The following is a 26,961-nucleotide window of genomic DNA, read 5'->3' as shown; positions in this document are numbered from 1 at the left end:
AAGAACCAGACTCACATATGAAACAGATGTTTTATTCATTAGACAATCTAAAATGACAGTGATTAATATTTAAGGTCTGCTGACTATAAAAATGCACAACCTAACAGTTGTGAGTTATGTTTTATTCAGGGTTTTATTGAGGACTATAGCCTGGGAGGTAGCTTCTCAGATAGCTTTGAGAAAACTATTCCACAGAGGTAGGGGAGCAACCAGAGAAGGCAATGGCACCCCACTCCAGTACTCTTGCCTGGAAAATCCCATGGATGGAGGAGCCTGGTAGGCTGCAGTCCATGGGGTCGTTAAGAGTCAGACACCACTGAGGGACTTCACTTTCATTTTTCACTTTCATGCATTGGAGAAGGAAATGGCAACCCACTCCAGTGTTCTTGCCTGGAGAATCCCAGGGGCAGTGGAGCCTGGTGGGCTGCCATCTATGGGGTTGCACAGAGTTGGACACAACTGAAATGACTTAGCAGCAGCAACAGCAGCAGCAGGGGAGCAACAGGGTATGTAGGAGTTTTTTTTTGAAGAAACAAAACAAAACATGAAGTGAAACATCAAAAGATTTCTGCTAATCACAAAAATCAGACATCTCAAATTAATGATTTTAGTTCTTTTCTATGCATAGGAAGATGCAAGAGTCTGGGCTTATTGAAATTTTCCCTTTTCTATGTATCTTAACTATCCAGGGCCAGTATCTAGTTTTTCTCTATCCTGAATTCCCCTCAGGGTGCATTGTGGGAGGTGTCTGCAGTGGCTGATGGCTTGATAGCAGGCAACAGTCATTGTTTACTGAAATGGCAGACAATATTTCTTTTTGTCCACAGGGCTCCAATAGAAAAAGTAGACAATATGCAAGAACAGATGGGTAATGTTAAGTACAGAGACTGAAACTCTAGAAAGAATCAAAAGGAAATGCTACTGATGGACTCATCCATAGATTTGACTTGACAGAGGAAAGATTCAATGAGCTTGAAAATAGGTTAATAAAACCTCTTCAAACTCAAGTGCAAAGAGAATAAACAGTGGGGGAAAAAAAACAGAAAAGAGCATCTAAGAACTGTGGGACAATTTCAAAAGGTATAACATACATGTAAATGGAATATTATTAATAGAAAAGAGAACGGAGCAGAAAAACAATTGGAAGCAGTTACATTTGAGAACCTTCCAAAACTAATGATGTACATAAACCACCAATCAAGGAAGCTCATAAAACACCAGCAAGAAAAATAGTTCCCCTCCAAAACAAAAACAAAAGCAACCCTCTTCAAAACCCCATACCTTGGCATATCCTATTTAAACTACAGAAAACCCAAGACAAAGAGAGACTCTTTAAAGAAGCCAGAAATTTGGAGAGAGGGGTTACAGTGGAAGTAGAAACACTTTACCTATATAGAAATAAGGATAAAAATTATAGTGGCCTTCTAAACAGAAACCATGCAAGCAAGAAAAAGGTGGCATGAAATAAAGTTTTAAAAACAAATAATCACCAATCTAGAATTCTATATCCAAAGAAATTAACGTTCAGATATGAAAGAGAAATAAAACCTTTCTCAGACAAACAATAACTGAGACAGCCAACTGCCAGCAGATTTGCCCTGCAAGAAATGTCGAAAGAAGTTCTTTAGGCATAAGGAAAATCACATAGGTCAGAAACTTGGATTTATAAAAAGAAAGATAGATCATTGGGAAATAAATAATTGAAAACACAGTAAAATCTTTTAATTTTTTATTTTTAATTGATCTAAGAATGACTACTTATAGTAATAGTAGTAACAATGCACTTAGTGATTATAACATATGGATAAATGAAATCTGAAATGAAATGAATGAATAAATGATAGTCAGTTCAGTCACTCAGTCGTGTCCGACTCTTTGCAACCCCATGAACCGCAGCATGCTAGGCATCCCTGTCCATCACCAACTCCTGGAGTTCACCCAAACCCATGTCCATTGAGTTGGTGATGCCATCCAACCATCTCATCCTCTGTCGTCCCCTTCTCCTCCTGCCCTCAATCTTTCCCAGCATCAAGGTCTTTTCAAATGAGTCAGCTCTTCACATCAGGTGGCCAAAGTATTGAGTTTCAGCTTCAACATCAGTCTTTCCAATGAACATCCAGGACAGATCTCCTTTAGAATGGACTGGTTGGATCTCCTTGCAGTCCAAGGGACTCTCAAGAGTCTTCTCCAACACCACAGTTCAAAAGCATCAATTCTTCGGTGCTCAGCTTTCTTCACAGTCCAACTCTCACATCCATACATGACTACTGGAAAAACCATAGCCTTGACTAGACGGACTTTTGTTGGCAAAGTAATGTCTCTGCTTTTTAATATGCTATCTAGGTTGGTCATAACTTTCCTTCCAAGGAATAAGCATCTTTTAATTTCATGGCTACAATCATCATCTGCAGTGATTTTGGAGCCCAGAAAAATAGTCAGCCACTATTTCCACTGTTTCCCCATCTATTTGCCATGAAGTGATGGGACCGGGTGCCATGATCTTATTAGTTTTCTGAATGTTGAGCTTTAAGCCAACTTTTTCACTCTCCTCTTTCACTTTCATCAAGAGGCTCTTTAGTTCTTCTTCACTTTCTGCCATAAGGGTGGTGTCATCTGCATATCTGAGGTTATTGATATTTCTCCCGCCAATCTTGATTCCAGCTTGTGCTTCCTCCAGCCCAATGTTTCTCATGATGTACTCTGCATATAAGTTAAATAAGCAGGGTGACAAGACAGAAATGTTACAAAAATGGGAGGGGAGAATTGGAATACTCTAAGGTACTTGACCACACTTAAAGCATATAGTGTTATTTAGATATGAAATTAGATTAGTTAAAAGAATATATTGGAAACTCTAGGATCATTGCTAGGATTTTTTAAAAAATTGCATATGACTTATATTCTAAGAGAGCAGACAAAATGAAATCATACAAAATACTCAACAAGATGTGCTCAGTCACTTAGTTGTGTCTGAGTCTTTTGTGGCCCCATGGACTGTAGCCCACCAGGCTCCTCTGTCCATGGAATTTCCTAGGCAAGAATACTGAAGTGGGTTGCCATTTCTTCCTCCAGGGGATCTTCCTGACCCAGGAATCTAACCTGCATTTCCTGCGTCATCTGCATTGCAGGTGGATTCTTTATCCAGCTATATCAATAGTCATCTTAAATGTGAAAGGTCAAAAATACACTAATTAAAAGATTCAAAAGAAAGCAGGACTTCCCTGGTGGCTCAGACGGTAAACCGTCTGCTTACAATGTGGGAGACCTGGGTTCATTCCCTGGGTTGGGAAGATCTCCTGGGGAAGGTAATGGCAATCCACTCCAGTATTCTTGCCTAGAAAATCCCATGGATGGAGAAGCCTGGTAGGCTATACAGTCTGTGGGGTTGCAAAGAATCGGACACGACTTCACTTTCACTTTCAAAAGAAAGCAGAAAGATTCCTTTGCTGAGCAGAAGCTTCTTTCTTAGTTTGAAGTAGTCCTTTTTATTTTTGCTTTTGTTTTCTTTTCTGAAGATACATATCTAGAAAAATATTGCTAAGACCAGTGTCAAAGAGCACACTGTCTGTTTTCCTCTAAGGGTTTTATGGTTTCAGGTCTTACATTCAAGTCTTTACTCCATTTTGAGTTTGTTTCTGTGTATGGTGTGAAATAGTGTTCTAATTTAAATTTTTGCATGTGTCTGTCCAGTTTTCCCAACACCCTTTTTTGAAAAGATTATTTTTTCTCTATTCTATGTTCTTTGCTCCTTTGTCATAAATTAATTATGAATGGTTAAAGAAGATGTGAAATACACACATACACAGACATACAGAAACATATACGCACAATGGAATACTTACTACTCAGCTGTAAGAAAAATGAAATCTTGCTGAGGGTTGGGGGGAAAGTAAGGACATTGGAGAAATCTGACAAACACTTTCTTAGCCAGGTGATCAAGGTCAAAATCAGCAGCGATAAATCATGTTGATAGTATGTACCCTGAAAATGATGTGATGAGATTGGTACTTTATTTCTGTGGTCTTCTTTCCCCAAACCCACAATCCTTGTCTAATCATGAGCAAAACATCAGAGAAATTCCAACTGAAGGACATTCTTCAAAATACCAATATCTGACCAGTGGTCTTCAAAACTGCCAATAGAATATGGGGTCCAGGATGGGATCCTGGAACAGAAAAGGAACATTAGGTAAAAACTAAGGAAATCTGCAAAGAGTATGAACTTTAATAAATAATAACATATCAATATTGGTTCATTAACTGTGAGAAATGTACCATACTAATGTAACATATTAATAATAGAGAAAACTGGGTGTCAAGTATATGGGGACTCTCTACAATTTTTGCAACTTTTCTTTAAATTTAATACTATCCTATAATTGTACAAATTTATTTAGGATTGCAATACTGAAATAGAATATTCAATTTTTTTAGATATGAGACTTTTTTTGAGCACAAAAGAATGTGTTCAGGAATCTATTGTTAGGGTAGAGATTTAGGAATTCAATGCACTGGTATTATTTACTAAAGCCCAGATTTTATCAGCAAAGTCTTCTCATTTTGTTCCTTTGCCTTTATTAGCATTTGCAACACTCTCAATTTAGCATCGTTTGCAATATCATTACCATGCTGGTTATTTCCTCTTCCAGATCATTAAGTTAAAATAGACCAACTCCGACACCACACCCTGTGGCAGTTTTGAGACCTTGTCCTCAAATGGCTGCAGAGCTATGAAGTTAGAAACCAACTAAATAATAATTATCTGCAAATGGCAATTTCCTAACTTAATTGGTTGAATTTCATTCTGCAGGTGGTGATATTAAAGCAAACACTTTTCCTGCTGTCCAAACAGACACTCTGTGGTTCTGAATTCTGATGGAAAAGTAACCAAGTGAGCTTGCTGTGGCATATTACTTGTCACTCCCCAGAGCTAATTGTTTATATCTCAGAAAGCTGATCATTATCAGATCAGTATTTCCACAACCCACCTTTATCACTTCGTACTACTTTCTCGTGCATGGAGTGTGTTTGAGGTTTCCCCATGGTAGCAACTAAACTAGATGTCTGTCACCAACCACGTTTTTCTCTGGCATCACTAGCTATAGAGACAGCTACATATATGGCAGGTGTACAGCTCAATTTATTTTCACAAGGTAAGCACGTTCTTGTAACCAGGGTCCAAATTCAGAAATAGAACATTAAAAGCATCTCAGAAACCCCTCATGTGCCACTATCCTCACCTGCCACCACCTCCCAACCTCAAAGAGTAATCATTATCCTGATTTTGAAACCATAGGTTGGTTTTGATTGTCTTTCACATGTTTTACGTAAGTACATTGAATCATGCATTATGTCCTCTTTGGGGCCTGAGTTCTTTTGCTCAACGCTATGCTTGTGATAGCCTATTTGTTTGTGGTGTATCTCTTAGTTGCATGTAGTTGTAGATAATTCATTCCATTGTGTAAATATACTACAATTTATCTGTTCAATGACTGATGTTCATTTGGGTAGTTTCTTGTTTGGGGCTTTTAAGGACAGTGTTACTATTTAACTTTTTAGTTAGTATGTTGGTGACCATGTGAATGCATTTTTGTTGTTTTTTAGCTTTAGTAGATATATTAGGTAATATAAAGTGCTTGGAGCTTAACTTCAGATAAACCTGGTAATTCAGATCTACTGCTTACTAGGAATGTAGACAAATTACTTAATGTCTTTGAGCTAATTTTTCCAAAATCTTTCAAATGGAGATTCAAATAGTTCCTATCTTGTAGAGTTGCTGTTCAGATGAAAGGAAAAACTGCATGGCCAAAATTTAATACAGTGCTTGACATAGAGCAAGCCCTCAATATGTCAGCCATTGTTACATTTTCGATATTTTTTATTGAAAAGTTGCTTACCATTATTTAAACTTCAAACAAAGGTGAAATAAACACATTATTTACAACAACACTTTTTTGTTTGTTTTAACTTGTGAAGTGAAGTGAAGTGAAGTTGCTCAGTCGTGTCCGACTCTTTGGGACCCCGTGGACTGTAGCCCACCAGGCTCCTCTGTCCATGGGATTCTCTAGGCAAGAATGCTGGAGTGGGTTACCATTTCCTTCTCCAGGGGATCTTCCCGACCCAGGGATCGAACCCTGGTCTCCCACATTGGAGGCAGATGCTTTAACCTCTGAGCCACCAGGGAAAAAATGTGTACATACCTTATAAATACTACTCTTAAGACCTCTCCGCTTAGCCACACCCTAATTATTGTTCCTTTCTCCCTCAAATTCTGAGCACAAAACAGCAAGCCTGCAGCTAAGCCTTCTCCATCCCACAGTCTGCCATGGAAGCTGAACAGAAAATGAGGGGAATAAGTCTTCATTTCTGTCACATTTTCCTTGTGGAAAAAACTGAAAGGATATTTGATACCTGGGACTCACTGCCAAATTTGTTTCCATCTTGAACTCTTCATCTATTCTAGCTTATTCAGACCAGATCTTTATTATTAAAAATATATTTCATAGAATTGTACAAATACTATGTTGAAATAAAATGTCACACTCAAGAGATACCCATATCTTCTTTGTGTATAAAATAACTTTTTCTTCCTTTCAATAAAAATCATTCATACTCTTTGTAAAGATACTGAAAAAATACAGAGAAGTTATCCAGAAGAAAGTGAAGAATATTTGTAATCCTATTGCCCAGAGATTTCTCAGTATTCTTTACAGTCTTAAATAAATAATTTTTCAATTACCAACATTTGAAAATAATTTTAAAACAGTAAAGCAAAAACAAAATAACAAATAAAAAAATCCCTTACAGTGTCACTATTCTGAGATATACAGTAAAGTATCAACAGAGGTTGCTAAGAGTCCATAGGGTTACAAAAAGTTGGACACGACTGAGTGAATAACACTATAAACAGCTCATACTAACTCGACATAAAAAAATGATTAAAAATGGGCAGAAGAACTGAAATTAAGAATGTTTATGATTCATGGGAAGAAATCAAAATATCAACATTAACATGAGTTTGGAAGAAGTTGATTCTAACCCTCATAGATAACTGAGGGATTCAAGACTCAATGGAGGAAGAAACTGCAGTGGAGTAGAAACCACAAGAGGATTAGAATTAGAAGTGGAGCCTGAAGATATGACTAAATTGCTTCAATCTCATAATAAAACTTTAATGGATGAGGAATTGCTTCCTATGGATGATCAAAGAAGGTGGTTTCTTGAGATGGAATCCACTCCTGATGACGATGCTGTGAAGACTGTTGAAATGATAACAAAAGACTTAGAATATTGCATAAACTTAGTTGATAAGCAGTGGCAGGGTTTCAGAGGACTGATTGCAATTTTGAAAGAGGTTCTACTGTACATATTGTTCATGAAAAGAAGAGTCAATTGATGCAGCAAACTTCACTATTGTCTTATTTTAAGAAATTGCTACAGCAACCTCAACCTTCAGCAACCATGACTCTGATCAGTCAGCAACCATCCATATTGAGGCAAGAAAACCAGGAAAAAGATTATGACTTGCTGAAAACTCAGATGGTGGTTAGTAGTTTTGAGCAATAAAATATTTGAAAATTAGGTATGTACACTGTCCTTTGTAGACATAATGCTATTCCACACTTGATAAACTACAGTATAGTGTAAATGTAACTTTTTTATGTACTGGGGAAACAAAAAAGTTGTGTGACTCGCTTTATCATGATATTTGCTTTATTGTGGTGGTTAGGAACCCAACCCACAGGATTTGGGAGCTATGTCTGTACTAATTTATAGTCTATGTACATTAAAAAATCTGGTCACAATTGCCAAATTGCCTTCTAGAAAGTTTGTGCCATTTTAATTTATTCCATCAATTTATAGGAGGGCTGTTTCATCATGCTTTTGACAGTATTGAGCATTATAATTTAAATTTTTACAAATACATAAAAATATTTCAGTGTTCCTTTATTTCTTTGATTAGCAGTGAGGTTGAATTTTTTTCAGTTATTTTCCATTTTTTCTTCTATAAATTAGTTTTTTATGTCTTTGACCATTTTTCTTAGTTTATTTATTTTTCTATTGAGTTGTTAGTTCTTTACATAAGTGATACTTTTACATGCTTTTTATATTTTAAATATGTTAAATTATTAATATTTTAAATTTATTGTTAATATATTTCCTAGCTCATAAATGACATTCATGGTGTTCTTGGGCATACGGAAATTTAAAAATTTAAAATCAAGAACCAAATCTTCTTTTTATGTAATCTTGCTATTAGCTGTTTACAATATGATTTCTTATTTTATATTTAGAAAATCAATTAGGAATTAATGAAATAGCAATTTCTAGTTAGTTTCTGCCTTAAAAAATAGTTTTGTTCTTGGCATGTGTCTTCTTGATTAATCTGGCATTTACTTGACATTATGAGATTATACTGGGGTTTCCCTGGTAGCTCACTCAGCTGATAAAGAATCTGCCTGCAGTGAAGGAGATGCCAGTTCAATCCTGGGCCAGAAAGGTCCACTGGAGAAGGGATAGGCTACTCACTCGAGGATTCTTGAGCTTCCCTGGTGGCTCAGATGGTAAAGAGTCTGCTTGCAATGCAGGAGACCTGAGTTTGATCCCTGGGTGGGGAAGATCCTTTGGAGGAGGACATGACAACTCACTAGTGTTTTTGGGTGGAGAATCCCCATGGACAGAGGAGCCTGGTGGGCTACAATCCACCGGGTCACAAAGAGTCAGACACGACTGGGTGACTGAGCACAGCATGAGATTATATTATAAAATAAGACTATAACTTGATTTTCTCTAAATAGCTAATTTCCCAAACTCCTTGTGTTAAACACCTAATCCCTATTGCTTTGTGATTCCTTCTTTACCATGTTTGAAATTACAATATGTTTCATGGTTATCTGTTTGCTCCCATTGATATTTTATTTAGACAACACGTTTTCTATTGAGTGCCTATACCTACTATGTCCCAGGCCCTGTGGCAGGCACTGGGACATATAAAGGTAAACAAGAAAGATCCTGTAAGAGAGTATGTTATCACACCATTGATTCTAGTTCAAGTCTTCTTAATACTTTCTGTTTTTTTTTTTTTTCACTTCCTTCTTTGGGGCTTCCCAGGTGGCTCTTTTGGATGGTAGAAAAACAGTTTTCTTTTTCTACTCATTCCTTGATAGCTTTTTTGTCAGAGCCAGATGGACTATAACAGCCCCCGACTGGGCCCTGATTGATTGGGGAAATCAATCAAAAAATTTTTTTCTGCTCCTTCCCTTCTACCTTGATAAAGCAAAGGCATAGATCTTTATTTTTAAGATGCAGCTATAATGCATGAGACAGTTCAACCAAGAGTCAGAAGACGTGTTTGAATTGTGGTTATGTATTCAATTTATGATATTCAAAAAAAGTCTTTACTTCTTGGAACCTCAGTTTCCTCGTCTTTAAAGTGGTCATGAGAATCTTTAAGGATGAAATGAGGTTAGGTATTAAAACTCTGAAAAATGTAAACTGTCATAGAAATATAAACTATTATTGTTACTTTTAGTCAAACTAAAGTACAAATTGCCTGAAAGTGGGACTTATATCTTGCTGCCTTTGTAACCCCTTGTCTAAGTACACTGTTTATTTAGTACTTTACTCATAGGGAGCTTTCAGTAAATACAGAAATAAATTTCTCTGCTCAGGTAGATGCTGTTTTAACATAACCTGATGGAAACATCCCCTGCCCAGGAAATCTAAGCAAATAACTTATTATTTGCTATGGATTTCAGTTGCCTTTAGTAGCTTATGTAAGCTTCCTGTTATCCCAGAGTTTGGAAACCAACTTAAATGTTATTTAAAAGAATAGAGAGACTCTATAAGATAATACACTAAGCCTTTGACACCTGAGAGGGATACCTCCCTAAAACCTCATAAATCTCCAGATTGGCAAGTACTATAATAGGGTACACTTTGCATCATTGAATTCACTAAGAGGTAACTAAAATATTTATGGTCAGAATTCTGGTGATTCTTTAAATCTACTGGCCCCTCAGTCTTGAGTCAGGCTGTTTGGACTTTGCTTTCTCTTGGGGAGGCGATTTTTCCTGTATCTCTTTGGCCTGCCCTTAAACAGACCCTGTGTTGTGCTGTGCTCATTTTGTTCAGTTGTGTCTGACTCTTTGTGACCCCATGGACTGTAGCCTGCCAGGCTCCTCTGTCAACAGGGATTCTCCAGACAAGAGTACTGGAGTGGGTTGCCATGCCCTCATCCAAGGGATCTTCCTAACCCAGGGATCAAACTCAGATCTCCCTCATTGCAGGTGGATTCTTTACAGTCTGAGCCACCAGGGAAGCCCTAGCTGCTTCCTAATATGCCTGAATTCTGAGTCCAGAATGAACACAGCTTATGACAAATTGACATCCTTCCTCCAATTCGAATCTTTTCTACCAGGAGAACAATTCAAAAACCTTAACGAGGTGGGTGAGGCCAGTTAAATGACCAGGAGTTTGATGAGACTTGAGAACTCCAGCTGAAAAGGAAAAAAAAAAAAAATGGGTAGCAACAGTTCATCTGTCCTGTCAGAGTTTTAATCTCATTTTATATGTGAGGAAAACTAAGACTCAGAAAATTTTTTTAATAGCTAGTTCAAGGTCAAAGAGCTGAAAGAGTCAGGATTTCAAGCCCTATTGGAATCCATATTTCATACTCCTAACCACCTTGTTCTATGATAATGCCAAGTGCTTTTGAATACTAGGTTTTGTTTTGTTTTTTTTTCATGTTAGATGCTCAATAAATACTCAGATAGGTTCAGGAATTGTAGAGAGCAATTTAGGCATTCTATGTAATTGGAAGGTAAATTTTATTCTGCTTCAAATATCTCTGTGAACAATGAAGCGAAGTAAGCAGCTGGTTAGCAATTAGGGGTCTGGACAGCTGATCTCCACACTGAGCAAGATAGACAGGCTGGCAAGTGGCCGTGGGGGGCAGAGTCTGGGCTCTCAGTGCTGGCCTGGTCTGGTAATGTGGTGACCCTGGGGATTCTAATCCCTGCATCCCCATAGCACCTCCACTACTATGCTTAATTAATTCCTGCATCTGTCAGTAGATACCCAAACATCTCCAATCTTCATGCTAATAGCATTTGGTCTAAAGACAAATCTGGAATGAGGAGGTCCTGCCTGAAACCCTATCTAAGAAGGAGATTTAATTTTGTTACTGCAGTATCATAAGGTTCCTTTTTGGGTCTCTTCTCAGTGCTGCTTGGCATGTTGAAGATACAAAATGTGCCTCCCCATAATCATACCCTTTCCCCACCTCCTGACCCATGTTGTCTGTCAGGGAGACACCATCTCACTTCTCCTATTCCTTTAATTACACCTTTGCATCAATCCCAGCCCTCCTCTGGGAACAACAACAACAAAAGAAAAACCTTATTGAGATTTCCCTTTATTCAGATTTGGAGCCACAGACATCTACCAAACACTGCAGGGGTTATCTATTTCCCATCATGTGTGGTTTTTATTATAGTTCATTGAATACATATTTTTGCCAAATATTCAAAGGCCAGTGTTAAAAAATCATAGTGAGTCCAAGCTGAAGCCAAAGCTCAAAATCACCATCATAAAATGAACTTCTAGATGATGAGGATAAATCTGAAAATGTACCAAAATATTGTTTTCATTTATTTATTTGGCTGCACTGGGTCTTTTTTTTTAAACTTTTTATTTTGTATTGGAGTAGAGATGATTAACAATGTTTGATAGTTTCAGGTGGATGGCAAAGGGACTCAGACATACATATATGTGTATCCATTCTCCCTCAAATGCCCTCCCATCCAGGGTTCCACATAACATTGAACAGAGCTCCATGTGCTATACAGTAGGACCTTGTTGGTTATCCATTTTATTTTTTTAATTTGTTTATTTTTAATTGAAGGATAATTGTTTAAGAGTATTGTGTTGGTTTCTACCAGACATCAACATGAATACAGCAGTGTGTACATGTCCAACCAAAACTCCCTAACTATCCCTTCCCTCTTATTCTTCCTCCCAGCAACCATAAGTTTATTCTTTAAGTCTGTGAGTCTGTTTCTGTTTAGTAAATAAGTTAATTTGTATCACGTATTTAGATTCCACACATAAGGGATGTCATACAATGTTTCTACTTCTCTCTCTGACTTGCTTCACTCAGTATGACAATCTCTAGATCCACCAGTGTTGTTGCAAGTGACATTATTTTGTTTTTAATGGCTGAGTAATATTCCATTGTATATATGTACCATATCTTCTTTATCCATTCCTCTGTTGATGGACATTTAGATTGCTTCCAAGTCTTGGCAATTGTAAACAGTGCTGCAATGAACATTTGGGTACATGTACCCTTTTAGGCCATGTTTGTCTCCCAATATATGGCCAGGAGTGGGATTGCAGGGTCATATGGTAGCTCTAAGAAAATGTACCAAAATATTTTTTATGAATAATCTAAGAGTGAACTTTTACAAGATTGACATTATAAATCAGAATCATGTTTAAGATCATGACAATGTTTTCTCTGGTACTATCAGCTGCTGGATTGATTGTGTGGTCACTATAATACACATTTATGAAACCAAATGGATGCTAATTTTCAAATGAGGTTGGTGGTTGAGCAAGATATTTTGAGGCTTGTTCTGTCAGCATAGGATTCTACTGGGGCCAAGGCTGCCACCATATTATTAAGCCTTCCCTTCTCTCTACTGGGGCTTCCTAGGTAGCACTAGTGGTAAAAAACCTGCCTGCCAATGCAGGAGATGTAAGAGACTGAGAGCTTACGGTGAACAGTGTTGGATTTGTGATCTCTGAAGAAGATTTAACTTTGGGACCAGGGACCAGGCTTGATCACTCAAGAGCTTTTGTATAGCAGAGTTTTATTAAAGTATAAAAATGGACAGAGAAAGCTTCTGACATAGACATCAGAAGGGAAATGGAGAGTGCCCCCCTCACTAGTCTTTAGCAAGGGAATTATACTTTTTAAAATTAGCTATTACAAGTCAAAAAAATGTCTCAAGGTTGTAAAAATTTTACCAGACTCACTCCCACAACTTGCACTTTAGGACAACAGGATTAAAACTTAACAATAGGAAAATCCTATCAGACCCACTCCAATAGCATACATTCTAAGATATCAGAATTAGTCAGAAGGTTTTCAGGAAGGAGAAACTCCTCAAGCAGGATACACTGTTGTTGTATAATCCCTAGTACAGAGTTTAAACTGAGTTGTTTATTGTATAATCATCAGTTCCAGGCTTAAAGAAAAAAAAAAGTTTCATGTGACTAAGACTAAGGAATGCAGAGAAATAAAAAAAACAAAACAGTTGTCCTTTCCTCCTCCTTGAGAATTCCAGACCTCTCTCTCCTCGGGGACCTCCGGATTTCTTATCAACCTGCCTAGTAACTGACTCTCTCATTCCCCCTTTTTCTTTTAGGAGAATTATGTTGCCAAGGGAAAGGGGCATCATTTTCATTCCATAACTACTTCCTGCTGTTGAAGGGCGTCATCCCTAAATTGCTGAGGCAACATATTCTCCTAACCCTCATATTGAGGATCTCTGATCCATGTGCCCCAAATAATAGTTGGAGGAGTCTGTGGGACTCTTAGGAGCCTGGACAGCTATTTGTGACTTAAAAGCTTTCAAATGGTTAGAAACAAATCCAGTTACACAGTTACAGATGCAGGGAGCAAATAGTAAAAACAGAACAATTAGAGTTATTACATTTAAGATAGGTTTCCATCAAGGGGAGCTAGTTAACATTTCCCAAAGTGAGGTGACTGAGGCTTCAGGAGAATCCATAGCCTGTTCATGTGTTTAATAAAGTGAGTAACATTAGTACTCATATATGGTATATATGTACAACACTGGGTATGAATAATAACACAAGTTCCTCCTTGTATGGCTGTTAGAATATCTAAGGCCAATCTGTCATAAAACCACCCTTCTAATTTGTATTTGTTTGGCATTAAGGGCTGAAACGGAGAAGGCAATGGCACCCCACTCCAGTACTCTTGCCTGGAAAATCCCATGGATGGAGGAGCCTGGTAGGCTGCAGTCCATGGGGTCTCGAAGAGTCGGACACGACCGAGTGACTTCACTTTCACTTTTCACTTTCATGCATTGGAGAAGGAAATGGCAACCCACTCCAGTACTCTTGCCTGGAGAATCCCAGGGACGGGGGAGCCTGGTGGGCTGCCGTCTACGGGGTCGCACAGAGTCGGACACGACTGAAGTGACTTAGCAGCAGCAGCAGCAGCAGCAGCAAGGGCTGAAATAGCTTTTTGAGAATCTTGTAAAGCCTGTTGAGTAAAGTTAGAGCATCAACTCATAGCATAACATTTGTAGTTCCCAGAGAGGGAATGAATATTGCAGCCAGATAATCATAACAGTGAAATACAGACCTTACCCAGTGAGTTTTAAGGTGGCAGATTAGCAGGTTTCTCTGAAAGCTCTGAAAATATGAAGCTGTGAGTAAAAGGTAAACCTAGGGTGCATCTCCAGAGAAGCCAATGGCACCCCACTCCAGTACTCTTGCCTGGAAAATCCCATTGATGGAGGAGCCTGGTAGGTTACAGTCTGTGGGGTCGTGAAGAGTTGACACGACTGAGCGACTTCACTTTCACTTTTCACTTTCATGCACTGGAGAAGGAAATGGCAACCCACTCCAGTATTCTGGCCTGGAGAATCCCAGGGACGGGAGCCTGGTGGGCTGTCGTCTATGGGGTCGCACAGAGTTGGACATGACTGATGTGACTTAGCAGCAGCAGCAGGGTGCATCTCCCTATCTAACCAGGGGGAAGCCATGCCCATACATAAGAGCCACATATCCAGTAGGTCCCACTAGGCGCAAAGCAGCGTGACTGAGGGTCCAGTCCCAATGAGTGCCTGGCCAGGCAAAAGGGAGGACCTGAACTTCTTATGAGCAGCAAAATAGTCATTAAACCAAGATAATGTATAACCAAAGTCGAAAGTCACATTATGTCCATAGTTAAGGTACAAAGTGTTACACTAGTCCATTTTAGGATTGCCAAATATCATCGGATTAAAGAAAGGCATCACACGTGATTGTTGTTGGTGAAGATATTCAGAGTTGAAGAAAGTCTTTTCCTTGAAATGAAGAAACCCACCATGGGAAACCTTCAACCGATGAAGAGGGGAGTGCTCTGCAGACCCAGAAATTAGACTGTGGAATGCAGTGTAAGAATGAACCCAGGACAGGAAGGCATTGTCTTGAGGGTCAAACGGCAGACTCAGGACTTTTGGAGTCAGCAGGAGTAGGCCCACATAGATTATCAGGCCCATCTGAAAAGTAAAAGGTGAAAGCATAGAGGATAAAGACATAAAACAACATTGTTTAGTTTTGGTCAGGGTGCCACTTTTTAACTCGAGTGTGGTGCACTCAAGAATCAGTTCCTGGTACCTTGACAGCTGTGGGAGAAGAAAGAATAACCTGGTAAGGGCCTTCCCAGAGGGGCTTGAGAGATTGGCCTCCAGATGTCAAAGTCTTTATCAGGACCTCGGTGCCTGGTTAAACAGTGGCTTGTTTGACTCAGAGGCTGGGTCAGGAGTCACCTCCCGGAGTTTCCATAACATCTCTTGAAAGGCTGAAAGCTGAGTCGTATAGTTAGTTAACGCTAAGGCTTCAGGGTCTATAACAATGTCTGTGCATAAAAAAGGTCTTCCATAGATACTTTCAAAGGGGGACAGTCCTTGCTTTTTAGGGGCAGTCCGAGCCCTCATTAAAGCTATGGGTAGAACTTTAAGCCAATTATCCTGAGTCTCTTGAGTTAATTTATGCAGATATCTCTTAATAATGTCATTAGCCTTTTCTATCTTCCCTGAAGATTGGGGTCTCCAGGAACAGTATAAGTGATATTTATTCCTGGAGCTTTTGACACCTCTTGAGTTACAGCAGCTTTAAAGGCAGAGCCATTGTCACTCTGGAGGCTCCATGGCAGCCCAAACCTGGCAATAATTCCATGGATTAAAAATTTTATAACTTCCTTAGCCTGTCCTCTACAGCAGGGAAAGGCCTCAATCCATCCAGTAAAAGTGTCTACCCAGACCTGCAAGCAAGAAAATCCATTTGTTTTTGGCATATGAGTAAAAGGAACCACAGCCTCATTTATTATTCATAAATCTTGAACTAGTTTCCATTTATCATTTGACTTTTTCACACCCAAAATAGGAGTGTTGCATGGACTATTACATGGAATTAATAGCCCCTGCTCCTTTAAATGCTCAATGATGGGTTTTAACCTTTCCTTAACCTTGGGCTTTAGTGGGTACTGCTTTAAATGTGTAAATAGGTGAGGGTCTTTGAATTTGATAATGACCGGAACAGCATTTTGTGCTCAATCCACCATTTTTCCATTAGTCCACAATTTAAGATTTACATTTTGTTCAATTAATTGGAAAGAAAGAGCAGGTTCCACGTTCATGAAAACAGAGGCCTGGATCTTGCTCAGTATATCCCTCCCCAGAAGGGGTGAGGGAGACTCCAGCATGATCAGAAACTCCTGAGAAAATAGCACAGAGTCCCAGCTGCAGCTTAAAGGATGACTGAAATAATAGCATTTGGCTGGTCCTAATGGTCCCATTACAGTAGTGGATCAAGAGGAAAGTGGACCAGGGGCTTCAGTGAGCACAGAGAAAGTTGCCCCAGTGTCCAAAAGAAAATCGACTGATTGGCGCCCCCCCCCCCGCCCAGTTATTAATACCCGGGGTTCCTCAGGTGTTATTATGATGGGAGCTTGTGTGGGGACCCCCAGGCACGTTCAGTTCTGATTGTCCCGAGAGCCTGACCCCTGGGGCTGACACCTCTGGGGGCAGTCTCTCCTCCAGGGTGGTCCTTTATAGACTGGACAGGGAGCCAGGGGCAGCTTAGGTTCCTGAGAGCAACTTTGCTTGAGATGCCTCTCTTTTCCACAGTAATAGCAAGCCCATCCCTTTTCACCTGGGTTCCTCTGGGCATTTTTCCTCAGGCTGCTTCAGAGAGGATCTAACAGCCATTGTTGGGGCTTCAGTCTTTCCCTGGTCTTTTTTTTTTTTGCCTCCTATTTTCCTCCTCATATTCTCTACTGTAATATACTGTCTGAGCCAGCTGAAGCAGTTTTTCTAAAGACTGATCCAGTCCTAACGCCTGTTTTTGGAACTTACAGAAGATATCTGGAGCTGACTGAGTGAGAAATTTATCTTTTAGGATCATTTCTCCTCTGCACTTTTAAGATCAACTCAGTAAACTTGCAGAGAGCCTCCTGTAGTCTATCTAGGAATTTACTAGGAGTTTATCAGGAGTTTCCTTCTCTCCCTGTTCCATGTCAGTCAACCTAACATAGTTTAAAGTCTTAGCATGTTCACTTGGGTCTACAAGAATACATCTGGCAAAGTGGTTCTGATCCCACCCTCTTTTAGCCATGTTATAGTCCCAGTCTGTCTCTGCTATGGGAACTTCTTGTCTCCCCATAGGGAAGAGAGCTATTTCATGTCCCCTCTTTCCTCCTTGCCTCACGCTCAAGCCATTCATCTCCAAAGCAGTAGCTCCCCTCAAAACTTGAACTCTCAAGTCAGGAGTCAGCATCTCCCCCAAGACATACATTACATCTCTCCAAGTAAGCTCATAAAGTAAAATTAGTCCCTTAAAGGCTTCTATGTACTTTTCTGGATCCTCTAGATAGTCTCCAAGATCTCTCTTTATCTGTTGTACCTCTGGATAAGAAAACAGCTTATGGACTGGTTATTTTTCCCAGTGGGGGCTTCCTCAAGAGGCAGTAAGTTATGTGGCTGCTCCTCACCCCTCTAGCTACGCTTTGCATACATTCCCAGGGATAGATTAGTGAAAGCTGCTTTTTATCATCTTCATCCTCTTTCTTGTCCTCTGTCTCATCCTTAGTTTTGGTTTTCTGTGCCTCCTCTACTTTGACTGTCTGAGTTCCTATTGAAACCAAGTTAGTCTGAAGCTGCCTTGGAACTGGGGTTGTTTGAACTTCTATCGATACTGAGGCAACTCTTCCTGGAGGGATTCCTTGACCCTCATCTTGCTCAGTTGTGAGCCCAAGATACAGAGGCAAAGGCAGAGTAAGAGGACAGGAGGGAGCTGAAGGCTTTACACCCAAATCTGTACCCTTAGGACATAAGTCTGGCATATCTCTCAGAGAGAAAAAGAGTAACACATATGGCACTTCTACCCATTTGCCTTGTCTTCTACAGAACCAGTCTAGTTGTAAAACAGTATCGTAATTAAGAGACCCTTCAACCAGCCATTGTCTGCCTGCCACCCTCCAGTGTATATTGTGGCCATGAAGATTTGCCAAAGAAAGTCAGGCATGTCTTCTTTAAACTCTGGGGGTCAAACTTATCCCAGTTTTTCAGGACACAATCCAAGGGTGTGAGTCTGTAACTTTGAGTACCTCCCCTTTGTAAGAGAGAAAAAAGCGGTGACCAGGGCCTTTGCTTCCTTCCATTGGAGGCGTCCCTCCCTGCTCTACATGGGGGTGTAGACAGACTTTCCACTGAAGCTTCCCTTCCTTAGTCTGTCCCTTACCCACCCAGGCACCTTACCCGTCCCTCCTGGTTCTACCAATGAGGCAGGGTGGAGATGCACCAGGGGTAGACCTGATGGCATCCTCAATTGATTTCTAGTTCCATACCACCACGACCTTTGTTTGATTTGCCAGAGTAGTTTCCCAGAATGTTTCCCAAGCTAGTAAGCTAGTACTACTAGAGGAAGCACCCATCTTATGTGTCCCCGTTCACGTTCCTGAGTACAGTCCTGACTGCAGTAGAAGCAATGAATCATTGCCACGTCAGTAAACCACTGGAGAGCTGTATCTAGTCCACTAAGAGCTAGTACAGTGGAAGAAGCCCACCGTACTCCCAAGCTGGGATTCTGAACCTATGTTCTTAGAAACCTCATGTTCGCTAGCAAGTCTGGGTTCCTATGACTATCAAGCTTGGCATCTAAGTAAAAGTATACAGTAATGGCATGAATCACAAGTCCATTGAAAGTCTATGATTTGACAGATTAAGTTGGTAGTTCTAATTTCCCACACAATTTTGAAATGGTCAAAGAGACCAGGAAAAACTGACTGAGAAAGGAAAGTTTGGCCCAAATGCTTTGCCCATGTCTGGTCGCTCCCTTCACAGGGAACTTGGGAGTCTCTTGCCATTGGTTGGTTGGTATAAACCCTGGACAAGGCTCCCCTTTTTAGGGCTGCCTTCAGTCATTACAAGGCACAGTGAAATCACAGAGCAGGGCTCATCACTTGCTTCATGCAGAGTGTGTCATTCATTCACATAAGCACACCGAAGAGTTAGTAAAGTAAAGCAGAAAATGTGTATACTGAGAAAGCAGAGTGGCTAGAGCTCTGAGTGTTCTTACTTTGTCCTGAAGATCCTGGACGAGCCTCCAAGATGATAGCTTATGGTGAATGGTGTCGGATTAATGATCTCCAAAGAAGAAGAATATTTAACTTTGGGACCAGGGACCAGGCTTGATCACTCAAGGGCTTTTATATAGCAGAGTTTTTATTAAAGTATAAAAAGGTACAGAGAAAGCTTCTGACATAAACATCAGAAGGGGTACAGAGAGTGCCCCCTTACTAGTCTTTAGCAAGGGAATTGTATACTTTTTAAATTAGCTATTACAAATAAAAAGAATGTCTCAAAGTTGTAAACATTTTACTAGACCCACTCCCACAATCTACATTTTAGGATAAGAGGATTAGAATTTAACAATAAAAAGAGCCTACCAGACCCACTCCAATAGCATACATTCTAAGATATCAGGATTAGTCAGAAGGTTTTCAGGAAGGAGAAACTGTCCTCAAGCAGGATACATTGTTGTTATATAATGCCTAGTACAGAGTTTAAGAGTCCGACACGACTGAGTGACTGAATTGAATTGAATTGAACAAAGTTTAAACTGAGTTGTTTGTTGTGTAATCATCAGTTCCAGGCTTAAAGAAAAAAAAAAAAAAACCAACATGTGACTAAGACTAAGGAATGTAGAGAAAAAAACAAAACAAACAAAACGTTTGTCCTTTCCTCCTCCTTGAGAATTCCAGACCCCTATCTCTTCGTTGAGAACCCCAGACCCCTCTCTCCTCGGGGACCCCCAGACTTCTTATCAACCTGCCTAGGAATTGACTCTCAAGATGTGGGTTCGATCCATGGTTTGGGAAGATCCCCTGGAGTAGGAAATGGCAACCCAACTCCGGTATTCTTGCCTGGAGAATCCCATGGACAGAGGAGCCTGGTGGGCTACAGTCCATGCAGTCACAAAGAGTGGGACACCACTGAAGCAACTTAGAATGTGCTTCTCTCTACCAGTAACCAGAAAAGTCTAAGGATATCTATTCCTTGTCTGTTGGACTTGAACATTGGTCATGGTGATACACTTCGGTTGAAGCAGTCACCTTCAAAAAAGCTCTGTGCATTGCTTGAGAAAGTTGCTTTCTTAACTGTTCAGAAATAGTTGTGTTACCTAGTTTAATAGTATAAATGATAGCACTGAAATCAATCCCTGAAAGCATAGACTTATAATATAGTTTAATCTCTGTTATTTGGCCTTCTATTTAAGTCTGTATGAAATGCTTGCTGCTTTAGAGAGGAATTAATCTTCTTCATTAATTTATCAATGAATACTCATACTTAATATGGTATAAACTGTCAATCTATGTCCCTACTTATTTAACTATTTAAAAATACTTAATAATTGTCTTTGAATATAAAATTGACAGCTTTCACATCATTAATTGTAGTAGCATTTAAGTTTTGCGAAGATCAATATACATTTATGCTTCAACAGTTTGAAAGAATTTCAATATGTAAAGCCCATGAATTTTTTTTTTACTCCAAGTTATATCTAGAATACTTCTCTCCAAATACATCTAGAATTTGAATGTGAACATTCTGATAATGACAATAAATCAGAATTATATGTCTCATTCATTCATAAGTGTTATGTTGATTAAATATCAGGGTAATCTATATACTCTCATATGACTTTTGATTAGTGTAAATAAAAAGATACCAGAAATTATATGTTTTATTTATTTATTTTTTGCCTTCCAAGGGCTGAGACAGATGCTGATTTTATCTCTATAACCGAATTCAAAGCCTGATGTTGGGTCCATCCTTAGTTTCAGCTTAGACAGTCTCAGGATCAGGTTTTGAACCAGTCCTCCTTCATTTGACTTTAATCTTCTAACTCAGTATGATCCTACTACTTCCCTTCTTTCATGGCCACATCTTTCAACAATGGTTCCACTTTTTCTTCTATTTCTGCATTAGTCACACTCTCATTTATTCATCAAAGAAGCTCTGAACTTTACAATATGGCAGGCGGTGTGCTAGGTACTGGATATAACAACTAAGAACTAAACATTCCCTTTTCCCAAGCAGTTTTTACTGTAGGGGTTGAAAGATCAGTAAACACGTGATTTCTATATATACAGTATGTGATTAATTCTGTGAGGCAGGAGAACACAGTGTGTGTGTGTGTGTGTATTTGTTATTTATTGCTGCTCAACAAATTACCCCAAAACTTAGTGGCTTAAAACAACATAATCTCATAGTTTCTGTGTGTCTGGAATTTGGGAATGGCTTGACTGGGTGGTTCCAGCTCAGGGTTGCTCATGTTATTGGAGTCACAACGTTGGCTAGGGCTGCAGTCTCTGAAGACTTGACTGGGGATGGAGGATCTGCTTCCAAGATGGAGCACTCATGTAGCTACTGGCAGGAGGCCTCAGTTCTTCGCCATATGTGCCACTTTATTGTGGTGCTTGAATGTCCCCATATGGCAGCTGGCTCCCACAGAGAGAGTGGTGAGACAAAAAGAGAGGGAGAGAGGATGAGAGGGAGAAAAGCAGAGAGCAAGAGAGATGCAATGCTTTTTATGACCGAGTTTCAGAAATCACACATTGCCACATTTGCCACTTTTTAACAGCTAGACAAGCTAAATCTGACCCACTCTCAGTGGGAAGGGAATTAGGCTCTGCCTTCTGCAGTAGTCTTAAAGACTTTGTGGACATATTTTAAAACTATCACAATTTTTGAAAGAATATCTGTAAGAATAAATGCAACATTTAAAACAAAAATTATCTCTAGGTGGTGAGACTATGTTATTGATTTATTTGTATTTTAATTGCTTACATGGATATGGATGTATTAAAATAATACTGTATACCTATACAGTTTTAAATAGACCACAAAAAATGTTATATAATGTTGACACTGTAGAATGTTGAACACATTTCTTAAAACATTCTCAGTGGACTTACTTAAGATGATTTGGCAGAAATAGTTCCATGATACAGAACTTCTGATTTATATATCACATTATCCCCAGTTTACAAGTGATGGAACCAAGATATAAAGAGGTTAATAGAGGTTAACCAACTGCCCAAGGTCTTAAGGTAAATAAGTGGTATAGATGAGGTTTGAATCTAGGTAGCCTGGTTCCACAGCCCAAGCTCTTAAACTAAATGAAACATCCGCAGTAAATAGTGGACTATATAACACTGTATATCAGACAAACAATAGCTCAGAAAGATGAAAGAGCCAGAACTGATCTATTCAGGCAAAGCTTCACAGAAGAAGCAAACAGCAAGCTGTGCCTTGAAGGAAAAAAAAAAAAGGAATTTAAGTGATGTAGGGTTGACATTCCAAATGAAAGGAATAACCTGGTGAGAGTCCATAAATGGGTTGAGAAAACTGGTCCTGGTATAGTAGAAGGGTTCCTGGTGAGCTGTATGATTTAAGGCAAAATGGAGTGAGGTGGGGGATAAGAGTGGACTGCCAGAATTACAGAAGCTCTGGCTGCAGGCAGGAGGGTTTCCCCTTAATCTGTGTTCACACACAAACTTGGAGCTCTTCACCTTTTGCCACCAGGAAGCAACTTAGAAATTTTCTGGTGCATGCCTTTTATTTTAAAAATGGGGGCCTAAGGCCTGTAGGAGAAACTGATTCACTCTCTTCCCAATTTTATTTTACTTATTCTATTATGTTAGGAATTGTTGGAATGTTAGGGCATTTTTTTTCATTTAAAGTCCTGAATTATTATATTTTTACCATTAAATTTTTTTCTAATATAAATAATGTTTTCTAAAATTGACCACTGAAGTTTATAACATGTTCCATCATAATTGAACTTATTCCATCGTAATTGAACTTCTCCCATCATAATTGAACTTATTCTATCATAACTGAACTTACATATGCTAAACCAGGATGCTGCCATTAGTGCCATCAATGCCCATTTCCAAAATTACCCAGGGGATTTCCTGTTGATGTGGGAGATATACTTGTTTATTTACATGTTCTGGGTACAAAGGACTTTTAAAACCAGATATACAAACCTGTTCCCAAGGATTTAGCACTTTATAGCCTGTGAAAACTTCGAATTCAACAGAATTAGACCTTTTCAACAGGCACTGGTATCTTATTATTCTTAGATGTAATTTCCAGGATGAAAAGTTTTAAACTATCCAAATAAAAAACAATACCGTATTTGCTTTCTTTTCTTCTATTTATTCAAAGTTTATGTTGAAATGAAGAACCTAAAGAGCTGAGATCAGTCCTCCATGATAGTACCCATTTCACACCATGGGCTTTTTAGATGATGTCATGCTAATTACCTGGAAAGGCTGGATGAAATAATTTTTTCCCTTTGATGAGTAATAATAACTGGTTTTATCCTGCTCTCTCTGTTTTTCCAGCAAGAATCCAAGGAGTCTTTGCTACAAATTGGATATGGACCCCAAGTTCTGAAACATATCAAGTCCTCTCATTCAGACTGAAGATCAAGATAATTCAGAGTACGCACAGATGGCCCTAGGAACTAAACGAGACATCTTTACTTTGCTGGTAACTCCCAAGGTACCAACACTGCCTCATTCATGGGCTCTAGTAGTTACCAAGAGTGAGTTATAGTTTGCTCTTGCTGCCTCCTGTCTCCTCCCTCCCTCTCTCTTTTCCTTTCTTCCCAGAAACAAGGCAAGAGAAACAATATACAGTTATTGCCGGGGCAGGGGCAATTCAAAGCCAATCAGGGAAAAGAACTGTCTATGTGACATTATCAAAGAGGTTAGGCCATTAGCAGGATGATTAATGTACCCGATGCTGCCTCTCATTAAGGGTCAAGTCTCCTTAGTAGCTAATGTGGGCAAAATGATCTTCTAGCATCCATTAAGGCTCTCAGATAAATGCCCAAGAGAATTAATTCAATGGCTACCTCTACTTGGGAACACTGTTCTCCCATGACCCAGACCTTCTTACCCAGCTACAGTACTTACCTCTCTTAGGTGACTCATTGGGCTCAGATCCACTTCCAGGGTGCTGCTCGGCTTTTCACTCTTCCTGCCCGTTGGAGACCTCTTATCCAGAGATCCTCGTGGCTATCTATCTTTCTGAGCTTCCTTTCCTTTATCCTGCATCATTCAATCAATCTAAATTGGCCCCGTTTTGTTCCTTCTCAGGTTTTTTTATGCAGTACCATTTCATCTGCATTTTTCTTGCCTCTGGTTTTTCTTTGGTCACAATTTTTATTCTTTAAAACTTTACTATGGTATTTTAAAAAAGAAAGTTGCTCCTGCTAATGGTGATTAAGTTGTGGGTGTATAAGATACACATTTAGCAAATGTTTCCCAAGGACAACATAATATGGTTTCCCTCTCTCTATAAGTTTATGTGTGAATTTTTAAATCCATGACTTTATTTTGGAGTGAAATTAGGCTATAGATGTTATATCAGGGGAAGAACATTTTAGCTCAATACCTGGTTATTCATTTACAATTTCTATTCACATATTAGTCATATTTCTGCCGAGAGAATGCTGCTTTTTATAAAGCAACTTCTTAGATCTCAGCAGTTCATGACAATAAGCATTTTTCCCTCACTCTTCGTTCTATAGGTTGGCCAGGGAAGCAGCGAATAGGTACATGTGATTGAAACATACACGGGGAGGGTGTCAGTAGGAAACAAGTGGAAGAAGATGAGATTGAACAGGCAAGCAGGTGGCAGGTTTAGAAGGGCCTCATGCAGCAAGGAGACCATGGGGAATCCCAGAACTTTTAAAGTAAAGACGTGGCATGATTTTATTCTAGAGAATAACACTGATGCTGTGTGGAAGGTGGGCTGAAGCTGGGGTTCCCTGGAGTCACGTGCCCACCTGGAAGGCTGTGATAGGAGTTGAGACAGGAACTGGTGAGCCTGTGAAATAGATTTGGGCCATAAAATATAGAGTACAGAGCACAGATAATAGACTGCAAAATTAGCAGTATATTAGATGTAGGGAGAAAGGAAGAGAAAAGGCTAGGATGAAATTAGGGTTCAAAGGTCATCTGGGAAGTGAGTTGTGCAGCCCTGGAGAGAGTAGATGAATACAGGAGAAACAGGGAGGAAAATGAGATCACTGGCATCCTGTGTAGATCCTGCCAGTGTATAAAGGAACAGGTACACCAATTTGTTTTCTTAGCCACAGATTTAATTCAGAATGTGGGAGAGGTAGCTAGATGATGACAGTGAAGATGGTGGTAACAATTGCCATCGATGTTGACAATAAGCTAGATGCTATCTCCTTCCATGCATTTTCTCATTTGATCTTCACAACAATTCTATAGAATAGGTACTTTTAGAAAACGTTATATTGGAGTATATTCAATTTACAATGTTGTGTTAGTTTCAGGTATATAGCAAAGTGATTTAGTTATACATATAGATGCAAGGAAGAACTATACAAAACAGATCTTAATGACCTGGATAACCACAATGGTGTGGTCACTTACCTAAGGCTGATCATCCGGATTATGAAGTCAAGTGGGCCTTAGGAAGCATTACTATGAACAAAGCTAGTGGAGTTAACGGAATTCCAGCTGAGCTATTTAAAATCCTAAAAGATGGTGCTGTTAAAGTGCTGCACTCATATGTCAGCAAATTTGGAAAACTGCAATAGTCACAAGACTGGAAAAGGTCAGTTTTCATTCCAATCCCAAAGAAGGGCTATGCCAAAGAATGTTCAAACTACCATATAATTGCCCTCATTTCGCATGCTAGCAAAGTTGTGCTCAAAATCCTTTAAGGTAGGCTTCAGCAGTATGTGAACTGAGAACTTCCAGATGTATAATCTGGGTTTCAAAGAGGTAGAGGAACCAGAGATCAAATTGCCAACATTTGCTGGATCATGGAGAAAGCAAGGAAATTCCAGAAAAGCATCTACTTTTGCTTCATTGACTACACTAAAGCCTCTGACTGTGTGGATCACAGCAAACTGTGGAAAATTCTTAAAGAGTTGGGAGTACCAGACCATGTTACCCATCCCCTGAGAAACCTGTTTGCAGGTCAAAAAGCAACAGTTAGAACCATACATGGAACAACTGACTGGTTCAAAACTGGGAAAAGAGATTGATGATGCTGCATACTGTCAGCCTGCTTATTTAACTTCTAGGCAGAGTGCATCATGCTAAATGCCGGGCTGGATAAGTCACAAGCTGGAATCAAGATTGCTAAGAGAAATATCCACAGCCTCAGATATGTAGATGATACCACTTTAATGATAGAAAATGAAGAGGAATAAAGAGCCTCTTGATGAGAGTGAAAGAGTAGAGTGCAAAAGCTGGCTTAAACTCAATGTCAAAAAAACTACAATCATGGCATCTTGTCCCATCACTTCATGACAAATAGATGGGGAAAAAATAGACACAGTGACAGATTTTATTTTCTTGGTCTTCAAAATCACTGTGGACAGTGACTGCAGCCATGAAATGAAAAGATGTTTGCTTCTTGGAAGAAAAGCTATGACAAACCTAGACATATTAAAAGCAGAGACAGCACTTTACTGCCAAAAGTCCATATAGTCAAAGCTATAGTTTTTCCAGTGGTTATTTATGGATGTGAGAGTTGAACCATAAAGAAGGCTGAGCACTGAAGAATTGATGCTTTCACATTGTGGTGCTGGAGAAGAT

The 26,961-nt window shown here is 39.4% G+C and overlaps 1 pseudogene; it reads right to left on the bottom strand.

The window, feature by feature from the left end:
- Nucleotides 1-13,540: 13,540 nt before the first annotated feature.
- LOC138986498 (uncharacterized) lies at nucleotides 13,541-18,144 on the bottom strand (annotated as a pseudogene).
- Between the last annotated feature and the right edge of the window lie 8,817 nt (nucleotides 18,145-26,961).

The sequence above is a fragment of the Bos mutus genome, chromosome X (assembly GCF_027580195.1).
Source record: "Bos mutus isolate GX-2022 chromosome X, NWIPB_WYAK_1.1, whole genome shotgun sequence".
NCBI lineage: Eukaryota > Metazoa > Chordata > Mammalia > Artiodactyla > Bovidae > Bos > Bos mutus.
The sequence above is the reverse complement of the archived record's forward strand: the minus strand, read 5'-3'. Positions and strand labels throughout refer to the sequence as shown.